We start from the raw sequence: 20129 nt of genomic DNA, 5'->3' as shown, positions 1-20129 counted from the left end.
TTTCATCGATTTTTTATTTAGTATACAAATTAAGTCTCAAAGTGAGTCCTGTAGACCCCTGGGGTTCCCAAGACATTTTTAAGGGGTCCTCAGGTCAAAAATTTTGTAGTACTAAGACATTACTTGACTTTCTCACGGAACTGACTTCCATACACTGATGTTACAGAGTAATAGTCAGTGAAACTGCTCATATCGTAACGCGAATCAAGGCGGTTACATCTTCCTATATTAGCAGTCATTATATTCTTAATTATCATGCACTCAAAAAACAAAAACAAAACCCACAAAAATTCTTCACTGAAGAATTCCCTTGAAAGTAGCAAAAATGCTTAATTTTATTAAAATGTTAATCCTCAAAAACACATCTGTTTGATATCCTACATAATAAAACATTAAGTACTTAATAAAGCACTTCCACCGCACACTAAAATGATGGAGGTGGGGGTCTCAAAGAAAACCACTGTGCAATTGTTGAATTGCAAGTTTTCCTCATGGAACACCATTTTTACTCCCAAGATCAACTGACAAAGTATGGCTTTTCATATTGAGAATTTGGCAGACATTTTTTTGCAAATAAACAAAGTGAAACTGTCACTTTAAAGAAAACAAATAGCAATATTTGTTGACAAGAATAAAACTTAAGCTTTTAAGAGAAAATTAGGATTTGGAAAATATCAGCCACCATGATTATTAAACGGTTCCCAATTTTCAAAAACTTTTCTGATGAGATCAGTGATGATGAATCACTCTTTTTCTGCATACTGTAGAATGAACATATGGAAGGTCTACATAACTCAGTGAACAAATGTTTTCCCAATGACCAATACATAATTATGCATGGAGAAATGAAGTATTCTAAGTTCAAGAGAGACTAAAGGATTTTATCTAACAATACAAAAAGTTCACGGATAACATTTCAGATCCTGCATTGCAACTAATCGTTAAGAAGCTTTGCACTTGAGGTGCCTGGGTGGCTCAGCTGGCTAAGCATCTGACTCTTGATTTCAGCTCAGGTCATGCGTGCTCTTATGGTTTGTGAGATGAAGCCCTGCATCGGGATCTGCGCTGACAGCATGGAGCCTGCTTGGGGTTGTCTTTCCCCTCTCTGTTGTTCTTCCCCGCAAAATAAACAAGCAAACATTAAAAACAAAAACAAAAACAAAAAACTATCCACTTGAGATTTAGTAGTATCAAAGAAAATATCCAAATTCATATGAAAAATAAAATTGTATTTTGATTTGAAAAAGTTATAATTATACATCTGTTTTATTTTTTAATTTTTTAATGTTTGTTTATTTTTGAGAGGGAGAGAGACAGAGCATGAGTGGGGGAGGAGCAGAGAGAGAGGGAGACAGAATCTGAAGCAGGCTCCTCCAGGCTCTGAGCTGTCAGCACAGAGCCCAACATGGGGCTTGAACTCACAGACCATGAGATCATGATGTGAGTCGAAGTCAGACACTCAACACTCAACTGAGCCACTCAGGTGCCCCTAATTACACATCTTTGTAAGGCCAGATGTTTTTTCATAGATTTCAACTCCGAGAACATACCTCACCATAAGAATGCAGAAGGATGTTTGAGAACCCAGCTATATTGTAGTAAGCCAGAGACGAACAGAAATTTGCAAAGAAGTAAATCACCGTCCTTCTTCTCATGAAAAATTTTTGGAAATTCGGAAAGTACACATTTTTCATAAAATACCATTTGTGTTCACATGTTATAGATGGGTTTATATTAAAATGCATTGGTAACATAAAACTTCACAATTTTAATTTCTGGTGCAGCAAATATTGCTAGTATAAAAACTGATTCCTTCTTGGCAATATTTGTGCTAATCTTTTTGGCAATCATTTTGGGAAAAAGACCTCTTAAGCCATGACTATGTTCAGACTGTACCAGGATATAAATCTTGTTTTCTGTTATGTTCATGTTGAAATACACATAGGTACCCAGCAAATTTACACCTAATAAACAAAAAAGTTACCTAAGAAGTCATAAAAACCCTCATGCAAAAGCACTACTTTGGATAAAACATATGGAAATGTACTAAATAAAACATGTAAGAGTAATAATTACACATTTTCTGAGACTACACCTCTGTAAACGGACTTTGGTCCAGATACAATCACTTGATTCAGTAATTTTATTTAAATTTAGTCTCTCCATCATTCATTCAACAAATACTTACTGAGTGCTAATACATGTTTGGCATTGTTCTAGGCCCTGAACACTGTAATAAAATAGAAATCCATTAACATAAAGCATGATATTATGAAAAACAGGCTCCACGGCCAAGCTGCAGATTGCATCCCATTTCCTACCAAATTCCAAACAGCTGAGGAAAGGTGTGGTAGCAGCAGTACTACCACAACACATTTCCTTCTCAGGGTGGATTCTCACAGGCCTGCATGTCTGTTCAGACCCATCACTTGTGTCCAGTGGTGAGGTTCCAGAATGCTGCAATCCCTTTCCCACCAACTAAAACATGAAGTTGGTCAAACATGAAGGTGGTCTCATTTTGTAACCGTTATATCCCAAAGAGAATACATTCAAGACTATAAGTAATGGCAGCCTCCTCTACCATATACATGGAAACAAATAATGTAAAACTTTGTCAGTACAGAATCAATCCAATCATAGACTCTATTAGCTAGACAAGAAATAAAGAGAGATGGCTAGCTGAGCAACAAATTTGAAAATTCTTTATGGTCAGATTTCCAGGATACCTGGTATAATTTCCGTGCCTGCCCCTGCACTCTGAGGACACAAAAGAAAAAAGCAGAGGGAATGTAGAGAATAAAGGAAATCTAGGGAGTACAAGCCCATCTGTAACTTGTAATGGCAAGTAAATAGTCCACACTCTCTTTGCTACTTGTAACTGTATCAATAGTTGCTATGAATACATTAAAATAAATCCAAAACATAAGATAATAGGGCTTCTCTTCTTTTTGACATTCTTGTATACGTCCCATTGTCACCCTTTTGCCAGGTAGGGAAACCCAGGCCTAGGCAGAATTGCTGTGTAAATACAGCTTCCCTAAAATCTCCTATCATTCTTTTCCCCGGACTAAGCACAACAATACTTAACACTATTCTACGAATGAAACTCTCTGCCTTGACAACTTTTTCCATCTTCCTCCGAACCCCACCTCTGACCCCTACACTCCCAAACCAACTGAGCCCTTTGCTCTCCTCAAACAGTATTTATTTATAAGCTAGGTTTTCTACATTAACTCCTCAACCCTCACCACCAACAAATATTTCATCACTTAAAGCCAGGTAGATGAAAAGCTTAACAAACTGACAGAACAAAATGTTAATAAATAACAACTGCTTAGTGTTCTGCTTTCTAAGGAATTTATATACAACAAAGGCACAAGTATATCTCCTTAACTCAAGTTTCTCATATTTGAGTAATATCAAGTGCCTTCGAAAATTTTAAAAAATCAGTTCCAAGGTGTTTGATGTCTGATGTAAACTACAGTATTGAAATAAACACAAATAGCTTTACTTTGCTACAAAGTGGCCATATGGATGATCTGAATATAATCACATGTCTAGCCAGGTTGGCAAGAACAGAGAAGAACAAAATATAATAATTTTTTAAGAATCATAATAAGCCAAGGCACAAATGAGCTTAGCAGGGGATAGAGAGCTAGGGGGAATATATTACCCACAGGCTGATAAAAGCTAAATGAACACAAAACTGTATGTGTAGGGAGGGGTGGGAAAATACTTAAGCTAGAAGGTTCACCCAGTGGTTCTTCAAAATGTGTTGCACATTAAATCACCTGGGGAGCTTTGAAAAATCCTGATGTCCATGTTACTTACATCCCACACTAATTACATCAGAATTTCCAGAGGTCAGAGCCAGATGTCAGCATTTTTTTTTAAAGATTCTTCAGGTAAATACAATGCACAGCAAAGTTTGGGAACCTCCTGTTTATCCAACAGAAAGCATTCTGATAACCTGCAAAATGTGTTAAGAGAAAGAGCTCTTCAGATCACTAAATACTTTTCAAAATCCTTATGACCTCCATATCGGTTTCTTGCCATAACAATGTACCACAAACCAGGTGGGTTAAAACAGAAAAGTATGGTCTCCATTCTGGAGGCTACAAGCCTGAAATCAACCTAGTGGCAGGGCCACACTCCCACCAAAGCCTCAGTGGGGAGAATCCTTCCTTGTCTCCTGAAGCTTCTGGTACCTCTAGGTGTTCCCTGGTTTGCAGCAACATAACACCAGTCTCTGCTTCCATCCCCACATGGCAGTCCTCCTTCTGTGCCTGTGGCTTCACATGGCGTTCTCCACTGTGTGTGTCTGTGTCCAAATTTCCTTCTTACGAGGACACCAGTCACACTGGAATAGGGTCTACCTAATGACCTTATATTAACTTAATCACATCTACAACCATCTTATCTCCAAATACGGTCACAGTCACAGATACCAGGGGTTACAATCTCAACATATCTTTTGGGGAACATAATTCAATCCATAATACCTAACTCTTAAGACTCTCCCACTAATCAAATATAAAACTTAGTGTTACATGTTAATACAGAATTCCAGCTTAGAACCAACTGAAGTATGCTGCACCTTTTCAGAGCCTAAAAGGACATCAGATTTGAAGGTACTCTAAAGAGAGGATCTATCTTCTGGTATCCCCTCAGCAGCTAGACTACTCCATTATAAAACAGTAAAGGTTAAAATAAATAAATAAATAAACTACCCTTGAGCTAGTTTCTTCTTGCCCTGGCTGCCAAACTTCTATTCCAAGATGCTCTTTTAGCAAAGTCCAAAATTCTTCAGTCTAGCAATAAAGTTCCTTCCAATATAGCAACCTACAGTTCTACCTTATATTCCTTCCCACACGCTTACAAACCTGACTGTACTGTGAAACTGTGTCACTGGATTAGCTTCCGATATTGCAATTCACAAGAGAAAATAGATACATATATACACATATACATACATATACATATACATGTACATATATATACATATATGTACACACACACACACATAGTCATTCAAATGACCAAATGTAGATTTCTCATATATATTTGATCTTAGTCCTAGGTTCCTGACTCACAGTTCCCCAAACCCTTGAAACTTCACACATGTTGAGAGTGACAGAGGTGTCTTCTGTTATGTTGATGAGGTGACTTTGGGAGCACACCTAAGGATGGGGACTGGTTGCCAGCCAAGAACTAACCTTGTGATTAGAGGGCTGGGACTTTTCAGTTCCATACTTGCCCAATTCTGGGGAAAGGAGAGGGCCTGGAGCCTCAATCAATCACCAACAATTTAATCATGCCTGTGTAATGAAGCCTCCATAAAAACCCAAAAGGATAGAGTTCAGAGAGCTTCCAGGTTGGTGAACACGTGGAGATTGGGGGGGGGGGGGGGGAAGCTGGCCCACCTGGAGAGGACAAGGAAGATCTGGCCTTTCCCCACTTGTTGCCCTTATGCATCTCTTTCTTCTGGCTGTTCCTGAGTTATAACCTTTCATAATAAACCAGTGATCTAGTATGTAAAATGTGTTGAGTTTCAGAAGCTGCCCTAGCAAATTAACTGAACCCAAAGAGGAAGCCAGCAGATTTACAGTCAGCTGGTCAGAAGCACAGGTAACAACCCAGGCTTGCAACTGGCATCCGAAGAAGATGGGGGCAATCTTGCTAGGACTGAACCCTTAACCTGTGGAATCTGATACTACTACCTCTGGTAGACAGTAGCAAAACCAAATTCTCAGATACCCTACTGGTATCTGAAAATTGTTAGCTGGTGGGGGAAGGGAGGAGAGGAACCCCACCCCATGTTAAAATGGAGTCTCAGGACATCAACAAAAGAGCCTGCCATTAATAAAGAACCACAAACTAGGTGATTTACAACAAAAATTTATTGCCTCATAGTTCTGGAAGTCAGAGGTCCAAAATCAAGGTGCTGGCAGGGCCATGCTCCTGAAGGTGCTAAGAAAGGATCTGTACCAGGACTTCCTCCTAGCTTCTTTGGCTTATGGATGTGTTACTCTAGCCACCTCACCATGTCTCCCACTAAGGCTCTTAGACATACAGGAGTAGAGCCTACCCTAATGATCTCATTTTAACTTAATTACCTCTATAAAGACCCTATTTCCAAATGAATTTATATTCTGAGTTACCAGAAGTTTGGACTTCAGCATTATGAATTTTGGAGGACACAATTCAACCTGTAACAGTCATTAAGCTGAGAAAGACCAAGATTAATAAATACACATGCCATCATTTTAACCCTCCAAAAGCACAGATGGCAGGTAGATTAGGGTTAACGAAAGCCTCTTCTCCCCGGACCTTATCAATTATCTCCCTAGCATACTCCTTCAGATAGATAATCCATTTATTTCTAGACAATTCCTTTAAAACAGAATTTAGGGGTGCCTGGGTGGCTCAGTCAGTTAAGCGTCCAACTCGATTTCAGCTCAGGTCATGATCTCAGGGTTCATGAGTTCAAGCCCCGTATTGGACTCTGTGCTGACATGCGGAGCCTGCTTGGGATTCTCTCTCTCCCTCTCTCTCTGCCCCTCCCCTGTTAGCTCGCTCTCTCTCTGTCAAAACTAAAACATTTAAAAAAAAAAAAAAACAGAATTCAAAACAATACTAATTATGGGGACTATGATGGCATCAACATACAGGGATCGACTTACGTGACTATGTGGCCAAGTGTATTGCTGTTAAGAATTCAAATCACTCGTTTCTTCCCGCAATTGAGTTATTCATCCCTAGTCCAAAAATCTGGACCTTGGCCATGTGACATGCTTTGGCCAATGGAAACTGAGTAGATGTGACACATAGCACATCCAATCAATCACAATTTTAGAGGTATTATAAGTGTCTGCAAGCTCTATTGCCACAAAAATGAGCATGTCCTACATACCAGCCTGCTCTGAGAGCCTGGATCCCCAAATAAGAAGACCAAGAAGAGGGGCACCTGGGTAGCTCAGTCGGTTGGGCATCCTGACTTCGGCTCATGTCATGATCTCATTGTTTGTGGGTTCAAGCCCCTCTTTGGCTCTGTGCTGACAGCTCAGAACCTGGAGCCTGCTTCAGATTCTGAGTCTCCCTCGCTCTCTGCCCCTCCCCCACTCATGCTCTGTCTCCATCTCTCAAAAATGAATAAACGTTAAAAAAAAATAAAAATAAAAAAAAGACCAAGAACAGAGGCACGGCCAACCAATATTATCTACATTTAAGATATACAGAAAAAAATGTTTTTAAGTTTATTTATCTTGAGAGGAGACAGCATGCAAGCAGTGAAGGGGCAGAAGGAGAGGGGAAGAAGGGGGAAAGAATCAGAAGCTGGCTCCACACTGTCAGCTCGGAGCCTGATGCTGGGCTCAAACACAGAAACCGTGAGATCATGACCCGAGCTGAAATCAAGGGTCAGATGCTTAACTGACTAAGTCACACAAGCATCCTGAACATAAATACTTTTTAAAACTAGTGAAATTATTTGTTGTCATAAAGATAAGTAATACACTTTAGAGCAATATTTTGACTGCATATACCCCTAGAGACAAAAAAGAATCACAAAGAAACTTTAAACTGTTCTCAGTAGTCTTCAAACCAAAATTTTCATAAAGAAAAAAGATATACAAATAGAGAAGCAGTAAAAACTGTTTTGTCTTCTCTTCATGATATAGTATTGTGCTCAAGTTGGCTACCCCTGGAGGATATACAGCAACATGCTAGGGAGAAAAAGTGAGAAGGTAAATGCATCACATTATCCAAGAACACAATTTTTCTTGATGGCAAATAAGTTTGACCATTTTACTTTTATTACAAAACTCATATTTGATAGAACTGAATACAACTAAATTTTTTTAATTTTTACTGTTAAAAATTTTAATTTTTTTTTATTATTTTTAAAAGAGAGAGAAAGAGAGAGAGAGAGAGAGAGAAGACAAGAGCTCAAGCAGGGGAGGGGCAGAGAGAGAGGAAGACACAGAATCCGAAGCAGGCTCCAGGCTCTGAGCTGTCAGCACAGAGACTGACATGGGGCTTGAACCTGCAAGCCATAAGATCATTACCTAAGCCGAAGTTGGACGCTTGTGTATTAACCAACTGAGCCACCCGGGTGCCCCTAAAATTATTTTAATGTTTATAATACACAGATTTTTTCAGTAAAATTCACAATACAAGCTTTAAAAACCTATACTCTTACATATGAATTAAAATATAACTAGGAACTCAAAATTTGTTTTACTCTTACTAAAATACGTTTGCTAGTTCTAAAAAAGCCATTAACGACAACCTCGAACTAAAAAGCACTCTATACTTTCATTACAGTCCCTAAATAAACACTGTCCACTACAAGGACTCAGAACCCCCTATAGGAATGGCCAATTTCAAGGCTAAAGCAGGAAGCCTGGGACATCCTGTCATGCAAGAAAACAAGGAGACCAAAGACCACTAGCATCATAGCAAAAGGAGACAACCAGTGAATTAAACCACCTCAAAAATAGATTATAAAAGTTAAATATAAAATCCACATCAATGGTCACCTTGAGACCTTACTGGAGTGCCACCAAGTAATTACTCTAAAAACTGATAACTAAAACATTCAGGCACATACTCTGTCTTTCTTGTGACAGATCTATTTCAGAATATCCCAATACTTGACTAGGAACAGTCCTTCACAGAATTCCAGCCGAATCAATGCAAAAACAATGATATAATTGGAAAATAATCATTTTCTATCCCTAAGAAAATGATGAATCTAAACAACAATACTGAACAGTGCTAAGCCCATGAGGGAAAAGTCTGATGTGCAAATTGGGTGGATTAGGCTAACAACAACTGAACCAACTAATCAATATCAGCATCACTGAAAGTGAGACAACCAGATGGTTTTTGCCTCACGTGGTGTGATGCGAATGGAAGGAAAAAGAAGATATCATGATCAAAGAATTAAAAGTGAATTTAATTAGGTCTCTAGCTACTACTTTAAAGAAATACAGGATAACAGTGAAATATGTTAGCACTACCACAAGGATACAGAGCCAAATTCAGAATATAGGAAATTCAACAAGACAAATGAATCGCTTTCCTCTACCAATAAGCGGAAGAGACTTAAATTTAGCAAACCAAAAACAATATGTAGACCATATTTGGATTCTGACTAAAACTAACCATCTGAAAGGTCATTTGGGAGATAAAAGAAAAAATTAATTCTCTTTACCTCTTCCAGTTTCTCATAAGGCTTGTATTTTTTCTGGACCACTGTAATACATGAAGCCTAACCTTTTCCCTATATTAATGGAAAGGGCAGGGGAAACTAACAACGAGGGCAGTGAGTACAGAGACAATACAATGGCTGTTACTGCATACTCAACATGTATCCTAGTAGTCTTCTAATCCTTACTTTGTTTAAAGATTAAGATCCTCATTTGAAAATATTATGTGGGTTTGACTCTGTTCTGGAAAGTAACTCCAAAGAAGATGACTCTCTAGTAGTTCATCTAGACATAATTCAAGGGTTTTCATCAGAAATATTTACCATCAAACTGCTGATCAATTTAGTGTTTCTCAAGTATAGGTACTAAATGGCTTCCTTCCTTCAATATAATGCAAATGTATATATACTAGGTGCTCAAATAAGTAGTTTTAAAGAAACAAAACTCTAAGGCAAAACAATGAGAGTGAAAGAATGCTTTTCTTCTCCTTTGCTCTCAACTTCACCTCCTTCTTGGAGAAGGAAAGGCATTTAAAGAGAAAAGAGGAAACTGAATACATCCATAGACATCAACTTCAGAATCAGTTTGACTTACTCCAAAAATAGTAAGAAATTAGTAGTGGGGGGCCTGGGTGGCTGAGTCAGTTAAGTGTTTGATTCTTAATTTCAGCTCAGGTCATGATCTCACAATTCTCGGGATCAGGCCCCGCATTGGGCTCTGCACTGACAACGCGGAGCCTGCTTGGGATTTTCTCTGCCCCTCCACCACTCTCTTTCAAAAAACATTTTTTTAAAAAACATGAAAAAAAAATAGAAAGCATATTGTGCTGAAACTGAAGACTGCCAGAAGTAAAACAATGTTCCTTTTTTCCCATTATGTGATAGAAATGGGTTCACCTTTTTTTTGTTGCTGCTTTTATTGGTGGTAAAGGAAAGTTTCAAGGAAATACTTACCAACAAGCAAAAAGTAGTCAGAGGCAACAACAAATGAAAGCATTCATTTCAAAATTAATGTTTTTGTTTATATAGAACACTACTCTAAAGAAATACTGGATCGTACAATATGTGGTACAGGTTAAGATTTTTCAAACACTGGTGACTCAACAAATATTCTAGGAATGACAACTTATGTTCATTAAAAAAAAATGCAAGCTACATGAACGTGGATACTTGATCCTTGTTATTCATTATGGTTGTGCCTGGAATACAGCCCGATTCACAAAAGGCACTCAATTATTATTTGTTGAAAACAGTGAATAAAGCTCTTTCTTTCTTCTAGTCAACAGTGTTTTAGAAGACCAGAAAGATCTTCTTCAATGACTAAGATTCATTGTTCCTTCTCATCCATTCCCAGTTTGATCTCCATTACCTCCACCAATTCAGTAACTTGTATCTCTACTTCTTTTTGGCCAAACACTGAATATGAAGAAAGAAAAAGGCCCGCCACACTCATTTCCAGCCCACCAGTGGTTCTTGCTTAATATGGTGTACCAAATTCACCTGTGGCAGCTCTTTCAAAGTAATGTCATAAACTTCATGACAACCCTGAAAAGTCTTAAGTTTTAGCAAATCAGAGGTACATCCCAGGCATGTATATTTTAACACATTTCTCAGTCATGCCAACCATGACTTGTACGTCATGCACATACTTCAAAAACTTCTCTACCTTTACATCCCATAACTGTAACACACACACAAACACAAATACACACACCCTCTCTTTTACTATAAACTCCTTAAATCTGTGATCTACTCACTTACTAACTGAACAGATTTTCATGGTCATCTCAAATTACTCATACTTCTCAGCATCCTTCAATCCATCATCATACCTCCTGGATCACATATATTTTTTCTCCATTTTGATGCAAATATCCTGATCTGACATTTCAACAACAAATGCTATTATAATCCTGACATTAAGCTCAAGTAGTCTTGCCAATTCCCACTCAAGCCCTATCACTTATCTAAACTCCAAACCATAATGGTATCTAACATCATTTTGCCCCTCTGAGCCATTTGGCAATCGTTTTATTAGGTTTTGAATTTCCTTATCAATTTTTCCATCATGGATTTTAAAGAATTTTAAACTTCCCTCAAAGACCCCATCTCACCAAAAACCCCTCACATCTTAGGTGACTTCAGTAAAACTTATGAGTGCCTCCTCAACTTTTTACTTCAAAACCTTTATTACTTGCACTTTCTGAAGTAGCAAAAAAAAAAAAAAAAAAAGATACAAAAGAGAAAAATTTTATCATAGAATCTGTTGGGTCTTCTATGATACCCTATCATATCATTAGCAACATTACTAGACATTTTTTTTTAACATTTATTAATTTATTTTGAGAGAGAAAGCACGAGTGTGCATGTAAGAGGTGGTGAGGAAGGGAGGTGGGGAGGAGAGAGAGAGAAAGAGAGTGAGAGAGGAAGGGAGGAAGAGAGAATACCAAGCAGGCTCTGTGCTGAACTGGATGCTTAACCAACTCAGGCACCCAGGCGTCCCTACTAGCCTTTGCTTACGGAGTTTTAATACAGTAGCTTTTCCCTGCTCCAATAATAAGCACCTATAAAAACAGGTAAGAAAAATAAATATCCCAAGACCAAATAAAACTATTTTAAATTTTACTGAATTTATACAACTAAACATAGTATTCTATTGAAAGACACAAAGGTCTGAGCAAAGGAAAAGGATGGAGTGTAGACATCTGTGTTGCCACAAGTGACTATTCCTCTGAAAGGAAATAAAAGTGGGCACGCGTGTTTTACAATAGATAAAACATGAACTCCAGGCAGATATAATACTTATATATTTTAATTTTTTTTTTAATTTCTTTTGAGAGTGCACGCATACATGCGCACGAGCAAGCTGGGGAGGGCAGAGAGAAAAAGAGAGAGAGAGAGCAAGAGAGAGAGAGAGAGCGCGCGCGTGCACCAAAGAGAGGATCCCAGGCAGGCTCCATGCTGTCAGCATGAAGCCCGATGACAGGGCTCCATCTCACAAACTGTGACATCATGACCTGAGCCGAAACCAAGAGTCAGGTGCTCAACCGACCAAGGCACCCAGGCGTCCCCGTACTTAGATATTTTAAATAAATGTGTGTATGCATGCACTTACACATACATACCTCTTAACAAAACAATGAGGCTACATAACCAATCTAGAGAGAATAAAATCTTTTTAACCAAAACTGGAATCTCAAAAACTATACAAGAAAAACAGCTATATCTGAGTACATAATGATTTACTAGTTATCAAGGAAACACATATCAAAGTAACAAGGAGTAAAATTACACTCACTAAAATTGGTAGATATTTAAAAGATCTAGTTGCCTATTTCAGACAGTAATGTCGGGAAAGGTTTTTCACCTATACTGCAAGTGGAAATGAGAAGAAGCCTTTTGGAAAACAATCATCAACCTCTATTACAAGTAAAAGTAGCAGGAACTGTAAGAATTTGACTTTTTTTGTTGTTGTTTTTAAAATGGTCAGTCATTAAGTTCAACAAATACATGTACTTTACAACCTAGAGAAATAAGGAGATTTTTTAATGTTTATTTATTGGGGGGTGGGGGGGGCGCTCAGATAGAGAGGGAGACAGAGGCTGTGAAGCAGGCTCCACGCGGACAATAGAGAGCCTGATGTGGGGCTTGAACCACAAACTGCGCAATCACAACCTGAGCCGAAGTCAGATACTTAACCGCCACCCAGATGACTCATAACCTAGAGAAATAAAGCATAAGTTCCTAAGGATATTTATTTTAGGAACATTGTGGCGAAAGAAGAAAAACAAATAAAGTAAACGTCCATTAAAAAGGGGTACCAAAATAAGACTGGTACATTAATAATATTCACGGACTATACAGTCATGAAAAATAATTAACTGATGGAAGAACAAAAGGAAAGAGTATACTCTTTGGCACAAAATGTAAATAACATTTACACGTTTAAATATAATGTATAAAAGAAGAAAAATATTTTTGTTATTGTTAAAGTTTACTTTTGACCTTTTCAACTTAAAACACTTTGCTACGAATAACCTCCAAATGCAATGGGTTTTCATGCTCCTTGATCTCCACTCCTGGCCATTTTTCAGCATTTAAGAATAAAATGAGAACAGTCTTTGAACTTCCAATAGTTGGCTTCCTGACTCTGCCCTCTCCCCTCTCTCGCTGATTCTTCTTTCTGCCCTAACATGTGTACAGTGGACTTTTTAGCCTTCTGGTCTTCAGTCTACTCTCCCAGCTAAGGATCTCAGCCACTCTAAAGACTTAGAAAGCTACCAACTTCTCCTATTATGTGCCACTCCACATATCCAGATCTTTCCCACTCAAGCATTCTAATTCCAGCTGACTAATGCACAAATCTATTTATATGCCTTTCAGAATCTCATTAATTCAGTATCACCCAAGGCAATTTATATCCTTTTCTCCAAGATTTGTTTCTCCTCTTGCTCATAACTATCACTGATTCTACCATTCACTGCACTTTAAACCTTAGTATGAGGGGTGTGTGGGTGGCTCGGTTGGTTGAGCATGCAACTCTTGATTTTGGCTCAGGTAATGATCCCAAGGTCGTGGGATCGACCCACATGTCAGGCTTTACACTGAGCATGGAGCCTGCTTAAGATTTTCTTTCTCCCGCTGTCCCCCTCCGTAACTCATTCTCTCTAAAATAAACAAACTTTAGTATCATGTTGGATATAACTTCCTATCTCTGCTTTTACCTGCAATCTTAGAGATTCTATCTTCTATTACCTGTACAGCACCATGTTCAGCCAAGCCTTTCTTCTTACAGTACTTGTCATCTGTATTACAACAGCCTCAGAGTCTCCTAGGTCTCTTCCTATTATCTTCTGATACCAAGGCATCAAACATAACTGATTATATCATATATATTTACTGCTACCTAGTAACTTCCACATCTTACTCTAAACTGATTAGCCAGCCATTTAAGTTTCTCATTCGATGATTTCAAAGTACCTACCCAGCCATACAATATCTTTTTTGAACGTACTTTACCCATAAGGTGCATATATTCAGGTGTATCATTTAAAACCCTTGCATTTTTAGTTCTTTGTTCCAACTACATGTGCTGAAATTCTTCTATTCTACAAATGTCATCTCCTTATGAAAGCCTGTTCAAATACCAACATCATAGTTGTGTTGTTTTTTGTTTTGTTTTGACTCTTGTGAAAACCTGGCAGTAGTATAAGATTACTAGACTAGAAATCAGAATGTTGATGCCTTCTTTCAAATGCTATTGCTTTTGACATTCGGACATTAAATCAAACCCCTGAGCCTGTTTCTTGTTCTGTAAAATACAAATAAAATTAACCTACATACCTCACAGGTAGGTAAGAATGTATGGAAAACCAATTATAATTTAAGTGCTAATGCTGTCATTATATTACGTTTTGTTACACATGTTTGTTTCCTCGACCACAAATTATAAATATTTATTTTTTTAAAGTTTATTGGTTCATTTTGAGAGAGAAAGGGATTGAGTGCTACCAGGGTTGGGAGAGAGAAAGAAAGGGAGAGAGAGAATTAGAAGCAGGTTCCACACTGTTAGCACAGAGCCCAATGTGGGGCTTGAACTCATGAACTATGTGAACATGACCTGTGCTGAAATCAAGAGTCAGATGTTTAACTGACTTAAGACAGACAGGCACCCCTAGAAATTATAAATATTTAAAAGACAGTCTATACTTCATATCTAGCACCTAACACATAGTAGCTATTCAAATGTATTTTTTAAAAATACTTCATGTCATAAAATACAGCTCTCCCACTCCAGCATAAGAAATATAATCCACACACAATTTATATATAATTATACACTGATTAAACAAAAAATCCACAACCCTTCTCCCCACAGATACGTTTTCAGGAAAACTACTGTCACATGACATTTCTAGACCTCTGATGTAGTTCACCTGAAATCCAATTAGTTATCTGGCTGGTGGACAGGGGTCCTTTAAAATGGCTGATAAATAACTAGTCAAAGAATGCCAAAACCTTTAAAATATATATGTTAAGTGCTGTAAAGTATCCGTGTGACTGTGTTGTGGTATCCTGTCCATTCCAACAAATTTAACCAGCATTCATAGATGAGCATTAGTGCTTTAGTTTGCCCGAAAATTGTAAAGGTTGATATCATGGTTATTCCAGTGACATAAGACAACAGATTAAAAAAAATAAATATACAAGAGAAACAGGTTAATTTTCATTAAGCTGAAAGATTTTGGTTTTTTCCTCCTCTTTCACAAAAGCAAAATTAATGTTGGCCAATGTTCATAAAAATTCAAAATAATATGGAAAGTGGAGTAGAAACAGCACTTTGGTCCTACAGAAACCTGTAAATCATAAACTTACTATGAGAACTTGAAAGTCCTTGAGGTACCCGTGAAAGCCATGTTGTCTTAAACCAGAAAACAAGAAAGCTACCAAAGTAGTAAAGTCTTGTCTAAAGGACACAAGAAATCAACTTGAACAAGCACTCACTAGCCAAAAATGGGTCAATCTGAGTATCAATACAAAAAAACCTCAAGAATCTAAAATGCAAATATGCTTATCTAAATCCGTGAGTTCACAGGATAAACCACTGTCATAATTATGTAACACCACTGGCTAATATTTTTTGGCATTTTATTATTTCATAAAAAATTTTTTTCATATCTCGTATCACATCTGCTCTTAGATGTAGTATCTATGCTCTTGTACATACTTGTAATTCATTTTTTAAATCTAAATTTAAAACTCTACAAAATCATCCCTGTCATAAATTTTAACTTACTGTTGCTATCGTGCCTGGTAAAGCTACAGTGGTTACTGATAAGAAACCTTACTAAGAGTTTAACTCTTAAAAATGACCGTTGAGTGCCAAGAAGTAGTAGCAGCAAAACAAAGTAACTGGGCTACATTATGGACTAAGACAGGTATGGGTAAAAAAGGAGAATGGGTTAGACAGGAATGATGAATAGCAGTTGATTAGAGCAGGAAATCACTTTGTGTGTTTAAAAGAAAAAAAAAAAAAAAAAAAGCTCACCCTGTATGTGATGTTGCCGATTTCCATAAACAAACATCAGGCAGCATGATGTAATAGAAAGAGTCCTGGACTGAGTGAGGGGACCTCTGTTCTAGTCCAAGGCCTCAGTTCCTCATCTGTAAAATGAGGGTTCTGAATTAGATATCTGAGAGGGCTCCTCTAGCTTTCACACTGAGGGATTCTGTGGACAAACTCCGAAAGAAGCAATAAAATGTAGAGTTTTTGTTAACAGTGGAATTAAACTGTTAACAGTGGAAACAGCAGGTGGGAACAGAGACAAAAACAATTTTCATAGAATTTTAAACTTCAAATAGCAATTATAAATTTATAACTGCTAGAAAGGTTTTTATAATATACCTGCCTTAGGAGCATAATCATCTAAGCTAGATTAGTAATGAGTGACCAAATTATGACCTGAAAAAAACCAATTCACCTTTGGCCAGTCAGATTGCCCAAGTAAATCTAAAAACAGTGCAGAAACACATTTGGGCTAATGATTACGCTAAGTGATAAAAGTGCCTCATAAGTGTCCCTAATTAAGTAACTGAACAAAAAGATGACAAGGAAAATGATTAAAGTAAAATAAACACCGAATTTTAACATGTAATAAAACACAATAATTTTGCTTGTGATATCCTTCTGTATTAATGCGTATATTTTCCCTAAGCATAATATTTATTTTTTTTCTGACTAGCTCTCAAAATAGAACATGGCTTCTTTTGACAAAGCTAAATGAAATAAACCATTTTTTTCCCCAGTGACACACAGAAACATTTAAAGAGTGTCTTTTAAGTTTTCTACACTGAAGGAAATCAAGCTACTACCAGTAACAAATAATAGAAAGGCTCTGGTGCCTCAAAAAATGAGGGGTTTTCTAACTGCAATCACCTACATAACATTAACTGCCTGGTCCTAGTAAATCCTCCTGGGTCTAACAAACATAATACTAAATTTTAAGTTCATAGATCAGGTGACATTCTACTTTATTTTTTGCTTATGTTCTTACCTGGCAGACTTAAAACTCCAGGGACAGCAGAACCAATAAACATACCACTGTAATCAAGAATCTATCAAAACTCTACTCTTTTACAGGATGTAATCTCTTTTAAAGAATGTAATCTGTGTCTTTTAAAGGATGTAAAGACAGGATGAAACATTCAGTGAAAAAAAAACTTGCTTTTTAAAGCTTGTTTTTATGCAAATTACTTAAAGTGACTATAAAATTACACCCAATTCCATTAATTATTCATTTTGAGCATTTCACCTTGGCAATATATTGCCTAATAAGTTATTCAGAATCACTAATAAAATTTCTCTCTGGTTGGCAGAAACAAAGGCAAAAATAAAGCAGTCTTGATGATAATGAAATTTGTTCTTGGCTAGTCTTAAAATGGTGGTGATATTCATGTGTCTGAGATAAAAATCTGTGAAACAAAATTTTCCTTTACATTGAATTTTCTTTCCGTTTTAATTTAGGTATTTTGATTTACAATCCTAATGAGCTGATTAAAATAACCTTACACTTAATGGCAAACAACAGAAATCAGGATGGATATGCAAAGCATACTTTAGGGTTCTATTTTGAGCATAAGCTGTTTTCAGCAATTTTCTCCATCTACCTTACCGACCCCCAAGACTCTTCCAGAGACTTAAAACATTAAACTTGACAATAATATTATTACTAATGATAAAATACTACAAGCCATATTGGTTTTAGCCAGTATTATACAGATGTAAATTGTCTCCTGCAAAAACTCAGGACTGACTGAACCACTGTCCTAAGATATTCTCCTCCAAGAAGGGTTGGCACCAAGATCAGCAGCTAAAGGAGAACTTGGAATTTAAATAACTAGTTGGTATATCACATGAAGCCCACTGGATTGTTCCTCACTAAATTTCTCCGTAGAACAAAAACATTTGTTAATTCTTTCCCCTACTTAGAGAAGTCAGCACACGGTACAATTTGCTCAAAGACCAAAATACTTCATTTACATATCAATAATACAGAATTCATGGAATATAAATGGCTATAGCTTTGAAAAAGTTCTACTATCTAGAAATGGTAATTCTCTTTATATTATTGCAATACAATTGGAGAGAAAAAGACAAAAGACCAAAAATAAGTCCAAATCTATTTTGATCACTAAGAAAATAGGAAACTCTGTAACATAATTTCATATATAACACAATTTCATATAACTTTTTATTTTCTAAAATATATCTAATAACTGCTGAGTTTTGTTGGAAAGTCTCCTTTTATGACTGGGTAAGAAAAAAATGCCAATAAAAAAGAAACTAAGATGATCAAATTAATTGCTAAAAATCCCACATCTTGGGGTGCCTGGGTGACTCAGTCGGTTAAGCATCTGACTTCAGCTCAGGTCATGATCTCACTGCTCATGGGTTTGAGCCTCCTGTTGGGTTCTGTGCTGACAGCTCAGAGTCTAGAGCCTGCTTCGGATTCTGTGTCTCCCCCTCTCTCTGCCCCTCCCCCACTTGCACTCTGTTGTGTGTGTCTCGCTCTCAAATTAAGTAAAAATATTAAAAAAATTTTTTAAATCTCACATCTCATTATTACATTTTATATTTTAATATTAAGGTTTTACTTTTCTCTCATCCTCACCTGCTTAAAATTTATTCTGATATATACATTTTGAAAATCAAGTCTTTCAGAATAGATTTCCTAACAGTAAATAAATGGAGGATAAGAAATGAATTAGTATTTTATAAACATTATACTTAATATTGGATATTACATTATTTCATTTTTTATTTTTGAGAGACAGAGCACAAGCAGGGGAGGGGAGAGAGACAGAGAGGGAGACACAGAATCCTATGAACTGTGAGATCATGACCTGAGCCAAAGTCGGAAGCTTAACCGACTGAGCTACCCAGGAGCCCCCTGGGTATATTATATTATATCATATTATATAATAAATATAATATAATATTAAATATATATTTCTATATTATATTATATATTTATATATTATATAAATAATATATATTAAATATATTATAAATATAATTAAAAATTTATATTTTTATTAGCACTATACTTCTCTCCCAAAACTTTACAAAAGAACCACAAAATTTTGCAAAAATGATCATATGCTTTTTAACCTACCAACTCATTAACATACTATCACTATATTCCTAAAATACAGATTTTTAAAAAACAAATTAATTTAGCCTAATAATTCTAGCATAAAAATCATGCAACATTCCTCTTGATAAATAAATACAATGCACGTAAAAGAATGTGTTCTAAGTCAAACTTCATAAATGACAACTGGTCAATTTAAAAAATGGAAAGAGAATCTAATAATTGCCTCTAATAGTATTTTCAAAAACATATTCAAAATAAGCAAACCCAGGGATTCCATATCCCATTCATCATACTTGACTCTGAGCATACTCTAATTATGTATCCATCCCCTCAGAATTTATGTATTATAAATGATCTTAATAAGCCTTTGCTGTATCACTTTGAAGTAATCAAATTATTTGTGTGGGGTTATGTTTTGCCTTACTTTTATTCTTTATATTTCTGTATCTTACTGCATCCTTTAAAGTTCAGAATTCAGAAGGCAGAAAAATGTCACTCATAAAATTTTAAAGTATTTTCAAATTTAAAAAATATCAATTTTGATGAAAGCTACTAACAACCTATTAAACAGGAAAGTGATTTAGAAAAATACTACCCACTAGTAGTTTTAAAACATTTTATTGTGGGGGCGCCTGGGTGGCGCAGTCGGTTAAGCGTCCGACTTCAGCCAGGTCACGATCTCGCGGTCCGTGAGTTCGAGCCCCGCGTCAGGCTCTGGGCTGATGGCTCGGAGCCTGGAGCCTGTTTCCGATTCTGTGTCT

The 20129-nt window shown here is 36.7% G+C and overlaps 1 protein-coding gene across 6 annotated transcripts in view; it reads right to left on the bottom strand.

The window, feature by feature from the left end:
• The window catches only part of TBL1XR1 (TBL1X/Y related 1), a 178165-nt gene that overhangs the window by 55301 nt on the left and 102735 nt on the right, over positions 1-20129 (bottom strand). Inside the window, exon 1 of one of the 6 annotated variants that reach the window (XM_053903624.1) lies at positions 16260-16357. The exons of the other annotated variants lie outside the window; for them this stretch is intronic. The gene's annotated coding sequence lies outside the window, so the exon portion shown is untranslated. Of the gene's footprint in view, positions 1-16259; positions 16358-20129 lie in introns of those variants that run through there. 6 annotated transcript variants of the gene reach the window in all.

This window comes from Panthera pardus, unplaced genomic scaffold, assembly GCF_024362965.1.
Source record: "Panthera pardus isolate Hobbes unplaced genomic scaffold, ASM2436296v1 HiC_scaffold_16, whole genome shotgun sequence".
NCBI classification, from domain to species: domain Eukaryota; kingdom Metazoa; phylum Chordata; class Mammalia; order Carnivora; family Felidae; genus Panthera; species Panthera pardus.
The sequence above is the reverse complement of the archived record's forward strand: the minus strand, read 5'-3'. Positions and strand labels throughout refer to the sequence as shown.